The following is a 15,083-nucleotide window of genomic DNA, read 5'->3' on the forward strand; positions in this document are numbered from 1 at the left end:
GGTCCCTTTAGAACATCTGTTAAATTCTGGGGATGCACGAGTCTAGAGTTCTAAAAACAGAAGCAGAAAACTTCTGCAAGCAGAACAGAGTCTTCCAAAATCTTGTGAGACAAGGATTAAAATTCTGGACTCATCAGGGGGATTTCTGCTGAAAATCCTGAAGAGACAGGAGTAAAACTGAGGTAGACTGAGCCTTACCAGGGCTGCAACTCAGCCTCAACCCAGAACAGGACATGACATTATTGGATTCAGGTGACCAGCCACTGATAAGAAATAAAATGCTTCATAGAATTCACGTAATTTTTATTTTTTTTGGAAAAATAAATGGGCAAGAACATCAAAGAGTATTCTAGATTCAAAAGGAGTCATGAGAAGAATTTGTCCTAGCAGACATTAAAATCTTTTGTTTGTTTGTTTGTTTGTTTAAAAACAAGCTCTGGGGCTTCCCTGGTGGTGCAGTGGTTGAGAGTCCGCCAGCCGATGCAGGGGATGTGGGTTCGTGCCCTGGTCCGGGAGGATCCCACATGCCACGGAGCGGCTGGGCCGGTGAGCCATGGCCGCTGAGTCTGCGCGTCCGGAGCCTGTGCTCCACAGTGGGAGAGGCCACAGTGGTGGAGGCCCGCATACCGCAAAAAAAAAAAAAAAAAAAAAAAAACAAGCTCTGGCCAGTTTTATTAAAGAAAAATTGTGCATGATTTACCTTTCACCAGTCTGTGCAGGCATGATTTTAATAATATCAGAATCACCTGGATCGAGGACTTCCGGGGAAGATGGCGGAAGAGTAAGACGTGGAGATCACCTTCCTCCCCACAGATACAACAGAAATACAGCTACACATGGAACAACTCCTACAGAACACCTACTGAATGCTGGCAGAAGACCTCAGACCTCCCAAAAGGCAAGAAACTCCCCACGTACCTGGGTAGGGCAAAGCGGAGAGATTCCCGCACAGAGGACCGGTGCCGACCGGCACTCACCAGCCCGAGAGGCTTGTCTGCTCGCCGGCCGGGGCAGGCGGCACTGGAAGCTGAGGCTCGGGCTTCGGTCAGAGCGCAGGGAGAGGACTGGGGCTGGCGGCGAGAACTCAGCCTGAAGGGGGCTAATGCACCACAGCTAGCTGGGAGGGAGTCCGGGAAAACTCTGGAGCTACCAAAGAAGCAAGAGACTTTTTCTTCCCTCTTGGTTTCCTGGTGCACAAGGAGAGGGGATTAAGAGCTCCACAGATGGGCGCGAGCCGCGGCTGAAAGCGCGGAGCCCAGAGACGGCCGTGGGACGCTGGGTCTGCTGCTGCCACTGGCAAGAGGCCTGTGTGCGAGCGCTGGTCACTGTCCATGCCCCCTTTCCGGGGAACCTGTGCAGCCCGTCACTGCCGGGGTCCTGGGACCCAGGGACGGCTTCCTTGGGAGAACGCACGGCGCGCCTCGGGCTGGTACAACGTCACGCCGGCCTCTGCCGCTGCAGGCTCGCCCCGCACTCCGTGCCCCTCCCTTCCCCCCGGCCTGAGTGAGCCAGAGTCCCCGAAGCAGCTGCTCCTTTAACCCTGTCCTGTCTGAGCAAAGAACAGACGCCCTCCGGCGACCTACACGCAGAGGCAGGGCCAAATCCAAAGCTGAGACCCGGGAGCTGTGGGAACAAAGAAGAGAAAGGGAAATCTCTCCCAGCAGCCTCAGAAGCAGCGGATTAAAGCTCCACAATCAACTTGATGTACCCTGCATCTGTGGAATACATGAATGGACAACAAATCATCCCAAATTGAGGAGCCAGGAGTCAGTGCTGTGCCTCTGAGGTGGGAGAGCCAACTTCAGGACACTGGTCCACAAGAGACCTCCCAGCTCCACATAATATCAAACGGCGAAAATCTTCCAGAGATCTCCATCTCAACACCAGCACCCAGCTTCACTCAACGACCAGCAAGCTACAGTGCTGGACACCCTATGCCAAACAACTAGCAAGACAGGAACACAATGCCACCCATTAGCAGAGAGGCTGCCTAAAATCATAAAAAGTCCACAGACACCCCAAAACACACCACCAGACGTGGACCTGCCCACCAGAAAGACAAGATCCAGCCTCATCCACCAGAACACAGGCACTAGTCCCCTCCACCAGGAAGCCTACACAACCCACTAAACCAACCTTAGCCACTAGGGACAGACACCAAAAACAACGGGAACTACGAACCTGCAGCCTGCAAAAAGGAGACCCCAAACACAGTAACATAAGCAAAATGAGAAGACAGAAAAACACACAGCAGGTGAAGGAGCAAGATAAAAACCCACCAGACCTAACAAATGAAGAGGTAATAGGCAGTCTACCTGAAAAAGAATTCAGAATAATGATAGTAAAGATGATCCAAGATTCTATTTCCAAGATCCAAAATCTTGGAAATAGAATAGACAAAATGCAAGAAACAGTTAACAAGGACCTAGAAGCATTAAAGATGAATCAAGCATTGATTAAAAACACAATAAATGAAATGAAAAATACTCTAGATGGGGTCAATAGCAGAATAACTGAGGCAGAAGAAAGGATAAGTGAGGTGGAAGATAAAATAGTGGAAATAACTGATGCAGAGCAAAATAAAGAAAAAAGAATGAAAAGAACAGAGGACAGTCTCAGAGACCTCTGGGACAACATTAAACACACCAACATTCGAATTATAGGGGTTCCAGAAGAAGAGAAAAAGAAAGGGACTGAGAAAATATTTGAAGAGATTATAGTTGAAAACTTCCCTAATATGGGAAAGGAAATAGTTGATCAAGTCCAGGAGGCACAGAGAGTCCCATACAGAATAAATCCAAGGAGAAATACGCCAAGACACATATTAATCAAACTGTCAAAAATTAAACACAAAGAAATCATATTAAAAGCAGCAAGGGAAAAACAACAAATAACACACAAGGGAATCCCCATCAGGATAACAGCTGATCTCTCAGCAGAAACTCTACAAGCCAGAAGGGAGTGGCAGGACATAATTAAAGTGATGAAGGAGAAAAACCTGCAACCAAGATTACTCTACCCAGCAAGGATCTCATTCAGATTTGATGGAGAAATTAAAACGTTTACAGACAAGCAAAAGCTGAGAGAGTTCAGCACCACCAAACCAGCTTTACAACAAATGCTAAAGGAACTTCTCTAGGCAAGAAACACAAGAGAAGGAAAAGACCTACAATAACGAACCCAAAACAATTAAGAAAATGGGAATAGGAACATAGATATCGATAATTACCTTAAATGTAAATGGACTAAATGCTCCCACCAAAAGACACAGATTGGCTGAATGGATACAAAAACAAGACCCATATATATGCTGTCTACAAGAGACCCACTTCAGACCTAGAGACACATACAGACTGAAAGTAAGGGGATGGAAAAAGATATTCCATGCAAATGGAAACCAAAAGAAAGCTGGAGTAGCAATTCTCATATCAGACAAAATAGACTTTAAAATAAAGACTACTAGAAGAGACAAAGAAGGACACTACATAATGATCAAGGGATCGATCCAAGAAGAAGATATAACAATTGTAAATATTTATGCACCCAACATAGGAGCACCTCAATACATAAGGCAAATACTAACAGCCATAAAAGGAGACATCGACAGTAACACAATCATACTAGGGGACTTTAACACCCCACTTTCACCAATGGACAGATCATCCAAAATGAAAATAAATAAGGAAACACAAGCTTTAAATGATACATTAAACAAGATGGACTTAATTGACATTAATAGGACATTCCATCCAAAAACAACCGAATACACATTTTTTCTCAAGTGCTCATGGAACATTCTCCAGGATAGATCATATCTTGGGTCACAAATCAAGCCTTGGTAAATTTAAGAAAATTGAAATTGTATCAAGTATCTTTTCTGACCACAATGCTATGAGACTAGATATCAATTACAGGAAAAGAGCTGTAAAAAATACAAACACACGGAGGCTAAACAATACACTACTGAATAATGAAGTGATCACTGAAGAAATCAAAAAGGAAATTTAAAAATACCTAGAAACAAATGACAATGGAGACACGACGACCCAAAACCTATGGGATGCAGCAAAAGCAGTTCTAAGAGGGAAGTTTACAGCAATACAATCCCACCTTAAGAAGCAGGAAACATCTCGAATAAAAAACCTAACCTTGCACCTAAAGCAATTAGAGAAAGAAGAAGAAAAACATCCCAAAGTTAGCAGAAGGAAAGAAATCATAAAAATCAGATCAGAAATAAATGAAAAAGAAATGAAGGAAACGATAGAAAAGATCAATAAAAGTAAAAGTTGGTTCTTTGAGAAGATAAACAAAATTGATAAACAATTAGCCAGACTCATCAAGAAAAAAAGGGAGAAGACTCAAATCAATAGAATTAGAAATGAAAAAGGAGAAGTAACAACTGACACTGCAGAAATACAAAAGATCATGAGAGATTACTACAAGCAACTCTATGCCAATAAAATGGACAACCTGGAAGAAATGGACAGATTCTTAGAAAAGCACAACCTGCCAAGACTGAATCAGGAAGAAATAGAACATATGAACAGACCAATCACAAGCACAGAAGTTGAAACTGTGATAAAAAAAATCTTCCAACAAACAAAAGCCCAGGACCAGATGGCTTCACAGGCGAATTCTATCAAGCATTTAGAGAAGAGTTAACACCTATCCTTCTCAAACTCTTCCAAAATATAGCAGAGGGAGGAACACTCCCAAACTCATTCTACGAGGCCACCATCACCTTGATACCAAAACCAGACAAGGATGTCACAAAGAAAGAAAACTACAGGCCAATATCACTGATGAACATAGATGCAAAAATCCTCAACAAAATACTAGCAAACAGAATCCAACAGCACATTAAAAGGATCATACACCATGATCAAGTGGGATTTATTCCAGGAATGCAAGGATTCTTCAATATACGCAAATCAATCAACGTGATACACCATATTAACAAACTGAAGGAGAAAAACCATATGATCATCTCAATAGATGCAGAGAAAGCTTTCGACAAAATTCAACACCCATTTATGATAAAAATCCTGCAGAACGTAGTCATAGAGTGAACTTTCCTCAACATAATAAAGGCCATATATGACAAACCCACAGCCAGCATCATCCTCAATGGTGAAAAACTGAAACCATTTCCACTAAGATCAGGAACAAGACAAGGTTGCCCACTCTCACCACTCTTATTCAACCTAGTTTTGGAAGTTTTAGCCACAGCAATCAGAGAAGAAAAGGAAATAAAAGGAATCCAAATCGGAAAAGAAGAAGTAAAGCTGTCACTGTTTGCAGATGACATGATACTATATATAGAGAATCCTAAAGATGCTACCAGAAAACTACTAGAGCTAATCAATGAATTTGGTAAAGTAGCAGGATACAAAATTAATGCACAGGGCCTCCCTGGTGGCGCAGTGGTTGAGAGTCCGCCTGCCGATGCAGGGGATACGGGTTCGTGCCCCAGTCTGGGAGGATCCCATATGCCGCGGAGCGGCTGGGCCCGTGAGCCATGGCCGCTGGGCCTGCGCATCCGGAGCCTGTGCTCCGCAACGGGAGAGGCCACAACAGTGAGAGGCCCACATACTGCAAAAAAAAAAAAAAAAAAAAAAAAAATTAATGCACAGAAATCTCTGACATTTCTATATACTAATGATGAAAAATCTGAAAGTGAAATCAAGGAAACACTCCCATTTACCATTGCAACAAAAAGAATAAAATATGTAGGAATAAACCTACCTAAGGAGACAAAAGACCTGTATGCAGAAAATTATAAGACACTGATGAAAGAAATTAAAGATGATATAAATAGATGGAGAGATGTACCATGTTCTGGATTGGAAGAATCAACATTGTGAAAATGACTCTACTACCCAAAGCAATCTACAGATTCAATGCAATCCCTATCAAACTACCACTGGCATTTTTCACAGAACTAGAACAAAAAATTTCAAAATTTGTATGGAGACACAAAAGACCCCGAATAGCCAAAGCAATCTTGAGAACGAAAAATGGAGCTGGAGGAATCAGGCTCCCTGACTTCAGACTATACTACAAAGCCACAGTAATCAAGACAGTGTGGTACTGGCACAAAAACAGAAAGATAGATCAATGGAACAGGATAGAAAGCCCAGAGATAAACCCATGCACATATGGTCAACTTATCTTTGATAAAGGAGGCAGGAATGTACAATGGAGAAAGGACAGTCTCTTCAATAAGTGGTGCTGGGAAAACTGGACAGGGACATGTAAAAGTATGAGATTAGATCACTCCCTAACACCATACACAAAAATAAGCTCAAAATGGATTAAAGACCTAAATGTAAGACCAGACACTATCAAACTCTTAGAGGAAAACATAGGCAGAACACTCTATGACATAAATCACAGCAAGATCCTTTTTGACCCACCTCCTAGAAAAATGGAAATAAAGACAAAAATAAACACATGGGACCTAATGAAACTTAAAAGCTTTTGCACAGCAAGGAAACCATGAACAAGACCAAAAGACAACCCAACCCTCAGAATGGGAGAAAATATTTGCAAATGAAGCAACTGACAAAGGATTAATCTCCAAAATTTATAAGCAGCTCATCCAGCTCAATAACAAAAAAACAAACAACCCAATCCAAAAATGGGCAGAAGACCTAAATAGACATTTCTCCACAGAAGATATACAGACTGTCAACAAACACATGAAAGGATGCTCAACATCTTTACTCATTAGAGAAATGCAAATCAAAACTACAATGAGATATCATCTCACACCAGTCAGAATGGCCATCATCAAAAAATCTAGAAACAATAAATGCTGGAGAGGGTGTGGAGAAAAGGAAACACTCTTGCACTGCTGGGGGGAATGTGAATTGGTACAGCCGCTATGGAGAACAGTATGGAGGTTCCTTAAGAAACTACAAATAGAACTACCATATGACCCAGGAATCCCACTACTGGGCATATACCCTGAGAAAACCATAATTCAAAAAGAGTCATGTACCAAAATGTTCATAGCAGCCCTATTTACAATAGCCTGGAGATGGAAGCAAGCTAAGTGTCCATCATCGGATGAATGGATAAAGAAGATGTGGCACATATATACAATGGAATATTACTCAGCCATAAAAAGAAACGAAATTGAGCTATTTGTAATGAGGTGGATGGACCTAGAGTCTGTCATACAGAGTGAAGTAAGTCAGAAAGAGAAAGACAAATACTGTATGCTGACACATATATATGAAATTTAAGAAAAAAAATGTCATGAAGAACATAGGGGTAAGACAGGAATAAAGACACAGACCTACCAGAGAATGGACTTGAGGATATGGGGAGGGGGAAGGGTAAGCTGTGACAAAGCGAAAGAACGGCATGGACATATATACACTAGCAAACGTAAGGTAGATAGCTAGTGGGAAGCAGCCGCATAGCACAGGGAGATCAGCTCGGTGCTTTGTGACTGCCTGGAGGCGTGGGATAGGGAGTGTGGGAGGGAGACGCAAAAGGGAGGGGATATGGGAGCATATGTATATGTATAACTGATTAAATTTGTTATAAAGCAGAAAAATAAAAAGTAAATAAAATAAATAAAAATAAAAAAAAATAAATAGAAAAAAAAAAAAGAATCACCTGGATCAATGATAGCCAGTGTGTATACTCTGTAGTATTTTCCACACACTCTGCCCAGTTCAATATTATTGCCACTGTAGTGATGGACACCAGTTTTGGCCATTTTTGGCATAATGCTCTATTTCAGATTTCTTCAAGGCTGGGCAGTTGGCGAGGATGAGCAGTTTCGCTTTGCCTAGTCTGATCATTTTCAAAGTCAGATTGTACCCCAGCACATACTTTCCACTTTTCATAACGAGTTGGAGCCCAGAGTTGACCGACTCCAGTGACTTTTCTTCTTCTTTGCAGCCACCATCTCCCTGCCTTAGGTGCGGGACACCCCCAACAAAGAGCAGCCGCCAAGATGGCCGGGGGTCGAGAAAGGCGACATTGAAATATGTTGGTAACGAATTTGAGACCCTTGGTGTATAAGAATATCAATAATGAGAATATGAAAGAGACCCCCACCCTCCACCATACTCTCCAAAAAATTCCAGGTGGATTGAAAGTTAAATGCTTAAAAATCAAAACAAATACACTCTCATGTATGTGAACAGACTAGCACTAGAGGAAATCACTTTTTGACTTTTGATGGAATAGAAATGAAAAAAGTTGGACAGGTTCATTACTTAGATAGTTTTAGCTTTGATGGAAAGAACATCAGTAAAGCTAAGATTTTAAAAATTCAGAAGAATGGAGAAATTGCACATAAACACAAAAGTTTAATAACTGAAAAGTATAAAGAGCTCATATAAATGGGCAAAAATACCAACTGTCCCTTAAACAAATGATTAAAAGATAGTCCCATGAGAGAAACATGATTTTAAATCATGATTTTTTTTTTTTTTTTTTTTTTTTTTTTTTTTTTTTTTTTTTTTTTTGCGGTATGCGGGCCTCTCACTGTTGTGGCCTCCCCCGTTGCGGAGCACAGGCTCCGGACGCGCAGGCTCCGGACGCGCAGGCTCAGCGGCCATGGCTCACGGGCCCAGCCGCTCCGCGGCATATGGGATCCTCCCAGACCGGGGCACGAACCCGTATCCCCTGCATCGGCAGGCGGACTCTCAACCACTTGCGCCACCAGGGAGGCCCTAAATCATGATTTTTAAAACATTCAGTCAACCTTGTTGGTAATACTTCACCTATGGTGAAGTTTCATTTTGTACCTAAAAATACAATTAGAAAAACTTTTGAAAAGTGATAAAACCCAAAGCCTGCAAGTCTTGAGGAAAGCAGATATCATGCATTAATGATAGCAATGCAAATGGAGCCAGTCTTTCTGAAGGGCAAAATGGTACTTTATTGAAGGAATCATAAATATGCCTAACCCCCCACTAAGTAATAGAATTTATCCTGAGGAAATAATGTTTAATAAAAACCAAAAGTCTACATAAACAATGTTTATTTTATGATACTGAAACACTGAAAGAAAGCTAAGATCCTAACAACGCCAAACTATAGAAGCTAACTGTGATATATAGTTATAAAATATAGGTATAAAATGATATACTCTAGTGATATACTAAAAATATAAATATAAATATGATGCAGAAAATAGAAAACATTTGGTTAAATCACACTACATAAGAAGAAGAATACCAAATTGTGTATACACACCCATTATAATGGTAAAAGAACAATGACTATGTAGAGGTAAAGGAGGCAAAAGGACAGATAGAGGGAATGTTTCTAGTCAGGTTAAGATCAACAGACTTGGAGTGAATCATTCTGTAAAGTTGCTAACATTACATTTCAGAAGAATTTAATATTGCTCTAATGAGAGCAAGATTTTCCTTGCAGGACACTGAACTGGATTTTAGAAGTACAGTTATTTGCTTCCTTCTTGATTGGATAGATGGAAAGATGGTGTTGTTTCCATTTGGTTATGTGAACTTTACTGCAGCTAAAGGTCATAGGTAAATGATGATCGAGTGGCTCACCTTAGTCCAGGGGAAGAGAAATAACTTTCCTTCTACCCTTCTGAGTTCTTGGCTGAGACCCATGTAATAAAAGACAGATTAACAACAGAAAGACAGACAGAAGTTTATTGTATGTATACCTCATGTATATGTGGGAGATACCCAGGGAGAATGAATAGCTACCCGAGGTGGTTTAGAATCCAGACTTAAATACCATCTTAATAGGGAAAGAGGAGGGGGATGTAGATCTCTTAGGGGAGAGTAAATGAATTTTAGGAAAAATGAAGGGCCCTTAGAAGGATAGATGAATGGTATCATAGTTTGTGACAAAGTGTGTCTAGGTGAGGTGTTAACTTCCAGTACCCTCTCCTGCAAAAAGAGTTGATCACCCCTGGCTGATGAAACTTCTGGGGGGGAGTGGGGTTGGGTGCGGGCGGATTTATGACAACCGAGTTCCTTTTGGAGGATCTGTCTTTAGGCAGATAAAGGGAATCAGAGAAAGCCTCTCCCTGCATTCGCTGTTTTATATGTGCCTACAGCTCAAAATAATCAAGATACCAAAGCAGGATATTTTAGGGGTGGCACACCTTGAACTCCTACAGTCATATTTTGGGGTGGCATATTCTGCTGCCCTTTAGTTCGACTAAGACTGTTAGCAAAAAAGAAAGTTTTCTAGTAAATGAGCAGAAAGGAACTATTAGGTCCTAGCCACATGCCACAAAGTAATCTGAGAAGTGGGATGGCAGTGGGTAGAATTTTGTCTCCAAAAGGTATGTTGAAGTCCTAACCCCAACCCCATAATTGTTTTGGACACAGGCAGATGCCAGGAAGGCACTATGTGACAATGGAGCCAGAGAATGGAGTGGTGAGGCTGCCAGCCAGAGAATGCCAAGGACTGGGGGCAACCATGAGAAGCTAGGGGAGAGTCATGAGAAGCCTTCTTCCTCAGAGCCTGCAGTAGGAACCAACCCTGCTGACACCTTGATTTCAGACTTCTGGCCCTAGAACTGTGAGAGAATAAATTTCTTTCCTTTTAAGCTACCCAGTTTGTGATACTTTGTTACAGTGGCCCTAGAAAATTAATACAGGGACTAAATGTGTACAGTCTAGTAGAAATACTGATTAAAACAGAAAACTGACAGCAGCTGACTACTGGCTTCCAAGGCAGTGGCAAATCCGTGGTTCACTGTTTTTAGGAAAGCACCTTATGTGTAATCCCCATCACTGTCAGAGTCTAGGTCAGGGGTTGGTAAACTATGGTCTGCAGAACAAATCCACCCCACGGCTTGCAAGCCAAGTGTGGTTTTTACATTGTTAAATAGTTTCAGAAAAAAAAATCAAAAGAGGAATAATATTTCATGGCATGTGAAAATTAAATGAAATTCAAGTTTCTGTGTCCACAGTAGTTTCATTGAAACACAACCATACTCCTTTGTTTACATACATTCTATGGCTGCATAAGAGCAAAGATGAATTTAAAAATTAAAAATTAACTTGCTCAGGTGTTAAAAAGGGAAGAAATCTCTCCTCCACTTTCCATTTCAGCTTCAGAAAACTTGCAATTGTTAATGCTTTCTCTGTCCCTTTGAGATGTACATAAAACTTTTTGAAAGCTAAAAAAGCCTCTGAGTGTTTTCTCAAAGCTATGGGAACCATCTCTTTGAAATGCAGTCATCAAGGAATGTGGAACTCCATCTCCCAATTTCCCTGGGAGGCTAGGATCCTAACTTCACCAGCAACTGGCTCCAAGTTGTAACTACCTACCGGTCATAGAGACGTGAGAAGTTGTATTATTCTTTTGGATAAAGGCAATTAGCTAACACAGATGGACACCCCCATTACCAGGTGAATTTAGGATGAATTGTGTGTAACAAATGGTGTTGTCAAGGCCTCTTACTTGAGGACTAGTTATTTTTCTTGAGGCCATGCGTGTTAACGGGCTGTATCTGCCTGGCTATATATAAAGGTGAGATTTCTATCTGTCTTCTAAATTCCTTTAGTGGATTGCCTGTGGTGAGTATCACACTCTGGTTTAATAAACCAGAAAAAAATAAAACTATTTTCTTTCTCTTCTACTTTGTGGAGAGGTCTTCTGGGTTGGCAGAAGATATGTCTTTTAATGATATTTCCCCAACGGTTGCTTTAGGTCCATGACAGAAGAACTGTATAGTTGTAGCAGAGACCACATGGCCTGCAAAGCCTAAAATATTTACTATCTGGCTCTTAACAGAAAAAGGTTGTTGACCTCTGGTCTAATTGACCAGGTGTATGAGCAAGATAATGAAAAAGCTGAGTTATTTAGTATCATAAAGTGAGTAGAATTTTGGGTTTGTGTGGGTTCTAAAGAGGAGCGGTAGGGGCCTGGGAACATGGGGAAGGGGTGGAGGAGGAAGTGGATCTTAGGGCAAGGGGTTGCAAACCCAAAGGTCTAGAGGAGCTGGAGGTTACTGTAATGACTGAAGTGGGCCAAAGGAACTTTCAAGGAACAGAAGCCACGGATCGGACGATACTGGCTACACTTACTTGATTGCTGACATGCGAGGAGGTAAACTTTGGTAACCTGTCCTGCCTTTTCCCGAGAGAAACTGGAAATCTGAGGTTTAATGGAAACTCACACTGTTAACAATGTTAGCATCTAATTCAAATTTCGAAAGCTGGTCTCAGGGCAGGCTTCAGTTGGGTGGCTACCAACATTTAACTGCTGATCTAGAGAGTGGGAGAGGACCTCTCGATGTTAACACTGAGCGAGGAGATGGTTAGATAGGAAGTGGCTGATGAATTCCTGGAAATATTTATGAGTGACGTTGACCTGGAAGCTGATTCCTGCACTAAGATGTAATTAGTCCAAACCTTCAGTGAATGTGCTAGTGATGATTTGGGGGAAAAAGAGGGGATGGTGTCTCTAGCACAGGAGCAGTGTGGAAACAGGAGCCAAGAAGCAGATTTCAATGTGGACTTTCTCTGGAAAATGTAGTCCCCTGAAAGCTATGCTGGGGAGGGACTGTCCCGCAGTGCAGTGGATGGGGACTTGAGATATTTTATTTGAATACTAAGTGAAGAATAATTCAAAACAGGATCGAGAACTTGGGAACTTAGATTACCAGCACAAAATAAGCTCTAAATAAATGTTGGCTCTTGTCATTTTTCTTGTAAGTTTTCTGGAATGTACACAGAAACAGGATCACTTGGCCAGAATGCAACACCAGCTGAGAAAGAAACAAAGGAGGCTCAACTGCTTTTCTGCTCAAAAGGAGAAGGTTTGGCATATGTGGTGGCTTTAAAACATGTCAGCAGGGCTTCCCTGGTGGTGCAGTGGTTGAGAGTCCGCCTGCCGATGCAGGGGACACGGGTTCATGCCCTGGTCCGGGAGGATCCCACATGCTGCGGAGCGGCTGGGCCCGTGAGCCATGGCCGCTGAGCCTGCGCATCCGGAGCCTGTGCTCCGCAACGGGAGAGGCCACGGAAGTGAGAGGCCCGCGTACCCCCCACACACAAAAAATGTCAGCAAATTCTTATAAATACTCCTCCTGTGAGGAAGTGGAGCCTATTTCTCCTTGAATATGAGCTGGCCTTAGTGACTCACTTCTAATGAACAGAATGCTGAGAAGTGACACTGCATAACTTTTGAGGGCTAAGTCATAACAAATGATACAGCATTGGTCTCTCTCTTCTCTCTTTCTCTTTCCCTCCCTGTCCCTCTCGACAGGCCTTAGGAGCTGAGCTGCCGTGTTAGAAGTCCAGCTACCCTGAAGCTGCCATGCTGGAGAGGCCATGTGATGAGCCCACATATATATATATTTTTAAATACGTTTTTTTTTTAAGGCTATTTATTCTTTTTTTTTTAAAGACCATACTTCATTCAGATTTCTTTTGCTTTTTTTTAAAAAAATTTATTTATTTATTTATGGCTGTGTTGGGCCCTCGTTTCATGTGCGAGGGCTTTCTCTAGTTGTGGCAAGCGGGGGCCACTCTTCATCGCGGTGCGCGGGCCTCTCATTATCGCGGCCTCTCCTGTTGCGGAGCACAGGCTCCAGACGCGCAGGCTCAGTAGTTGTGGCTCACGGGGCCAGCTGCTCCGCGGCATGTGGGATCCTCCCAGACCAGGGCTCGAACCCATGTCCCCTGCATTGGCAGGCAGACTCTCAACCACTGCACCACCAGGAAAGCCCGAGCCCACATATTGATGGTGGTACCAGAGGAGCCCCAGCTGCTCCAGCCCCCAGCTGTCTGAGTTGTCCCAGTCTTGGCACCAGACACGTGTGAAGCTAAAACAGCCTTTGAGACGACTCAAGCCTCATGCACAGATTGACCACAGGCACACGAGAGACCTTGAGGGAGATTGCCTATGTGAGCCCAGTATCTGGAGGGATAATAGTAACAAGTGATTGTCATTGTTTTATATCACTATATTTGGGGGAGGGTTGTTAAACAGCAAAAGATAACTGGAATAATGTACTCAGCTCTTGCTGTGTGCCAAGAATTTTTAAAAGTTAGGTTCATTGCCGGATATAGAAAGAGAGTAATTTATACTGAAATTTCTTTACGTTCATGTCTTGATTTCACTGACGGATTATGGCAATTAGGGAAGAAGTTGATATGTAGGATAGATATTTTATTTCTTTTAATTCAGGCATAAGACTGGCCTATGGAAACAGAAAAAATTACCAAACCTCTTCCATAGAACAAAGACCTCTAGAATGTAAGGGCTGTATCCTTCTTGTATGTAGACTAACTCACAAGATTGTACTTTCAGACTGATGATAATATAACATCCAAATACCTTGAATTTGAGACTGCGAGGAGGAAGGACATTGCTGATTTCTTCAGAAGGTGCTCTGGCTGGGCTGGGAAAGACACATGGATTGAGCAGATGGCCCTTGTTCCCAGTTGCTGATCTGCCTTCATTCAATGGAATGAAAAGATGCTTTAAAATGTCCTACCTGGCTTCCCTGGTGGCGCAGTGGTTGAGAGTCCGCCTGCTGATGCAGGGGACACGGGTTCGTGCCCCGGTCCGGGAAGATCCCACGTGCCGCGGAGCGGCTGGGCCCGCGAGCCATGGCCGCTGAGCCTGCGCTCCGCAACGAGAGAGGCCACAACAGTGAGAGGCCCGCGTACCAAAAAAAAAAAAAGAAAAATGTCCTACCCAATTATGTTATGGGCTGGCTTCGCCAGGGGTCAGCTGCTGACATGAAATATAACATACAGGATGTTTACTAGGGAATGCCCTTGGGGTCAGCACCTGTAGAAGGGAGACAGAGAAAGCAAAGGGCAAAGAGGTCAAGCTGCAATGCGGGCCTGAAGGCAGGCTCAGTTGACCCCAAGGGGTGCTTGAGCATTAAAATGGCCCATCAGAGTTGTCCCAGGTTTGGCTGGGAAGGCTGGGTCATTATACTCCCACTTGAATCAGTCATTGGATGGGGGCTGCCCCAGGAAGGGCATGACCCTGGGCAAGGTAGCTCTGCCGCTGCTGTAATCCCTAATGGGACGAAAGCTGAAGGCTGTTGGCTGAGAGCACTTCCTGCAGCTGAGTCAACAAGTCCCTCCTTAAAGTGGACCCTG

General features: G+C 42.9%; 1 pseudogene; it reads right to left on the reverse strand.

The window, feature by feature from the left end:
• Positions 1-696: 696 nt before the first annotated feature.
• LOC132491107 (large ribosomal subunit protein eL30-like) lies at positions 697-7,924 on the reverse strand (annotated as a pseudogene).
• Positions 7,925-15,083: the final 7,159 nt, after the last annotated feature.

Source organism: Mesoplodon densirostris, chromosome 5, assembly GCF_025265405.1.
Source record: "Mesoplodon densirostris isolate mMesDen1 chromosome 5, mMesDen1 primary haplotype, whole genome shotgun sequence".
Lineage (NCBI taxonomy): Eukaryota > Metazoa > Chordata > Mammalia > Artiodactyla > Ziphiidae > Mesoplodon > Mesoplodon densirostris.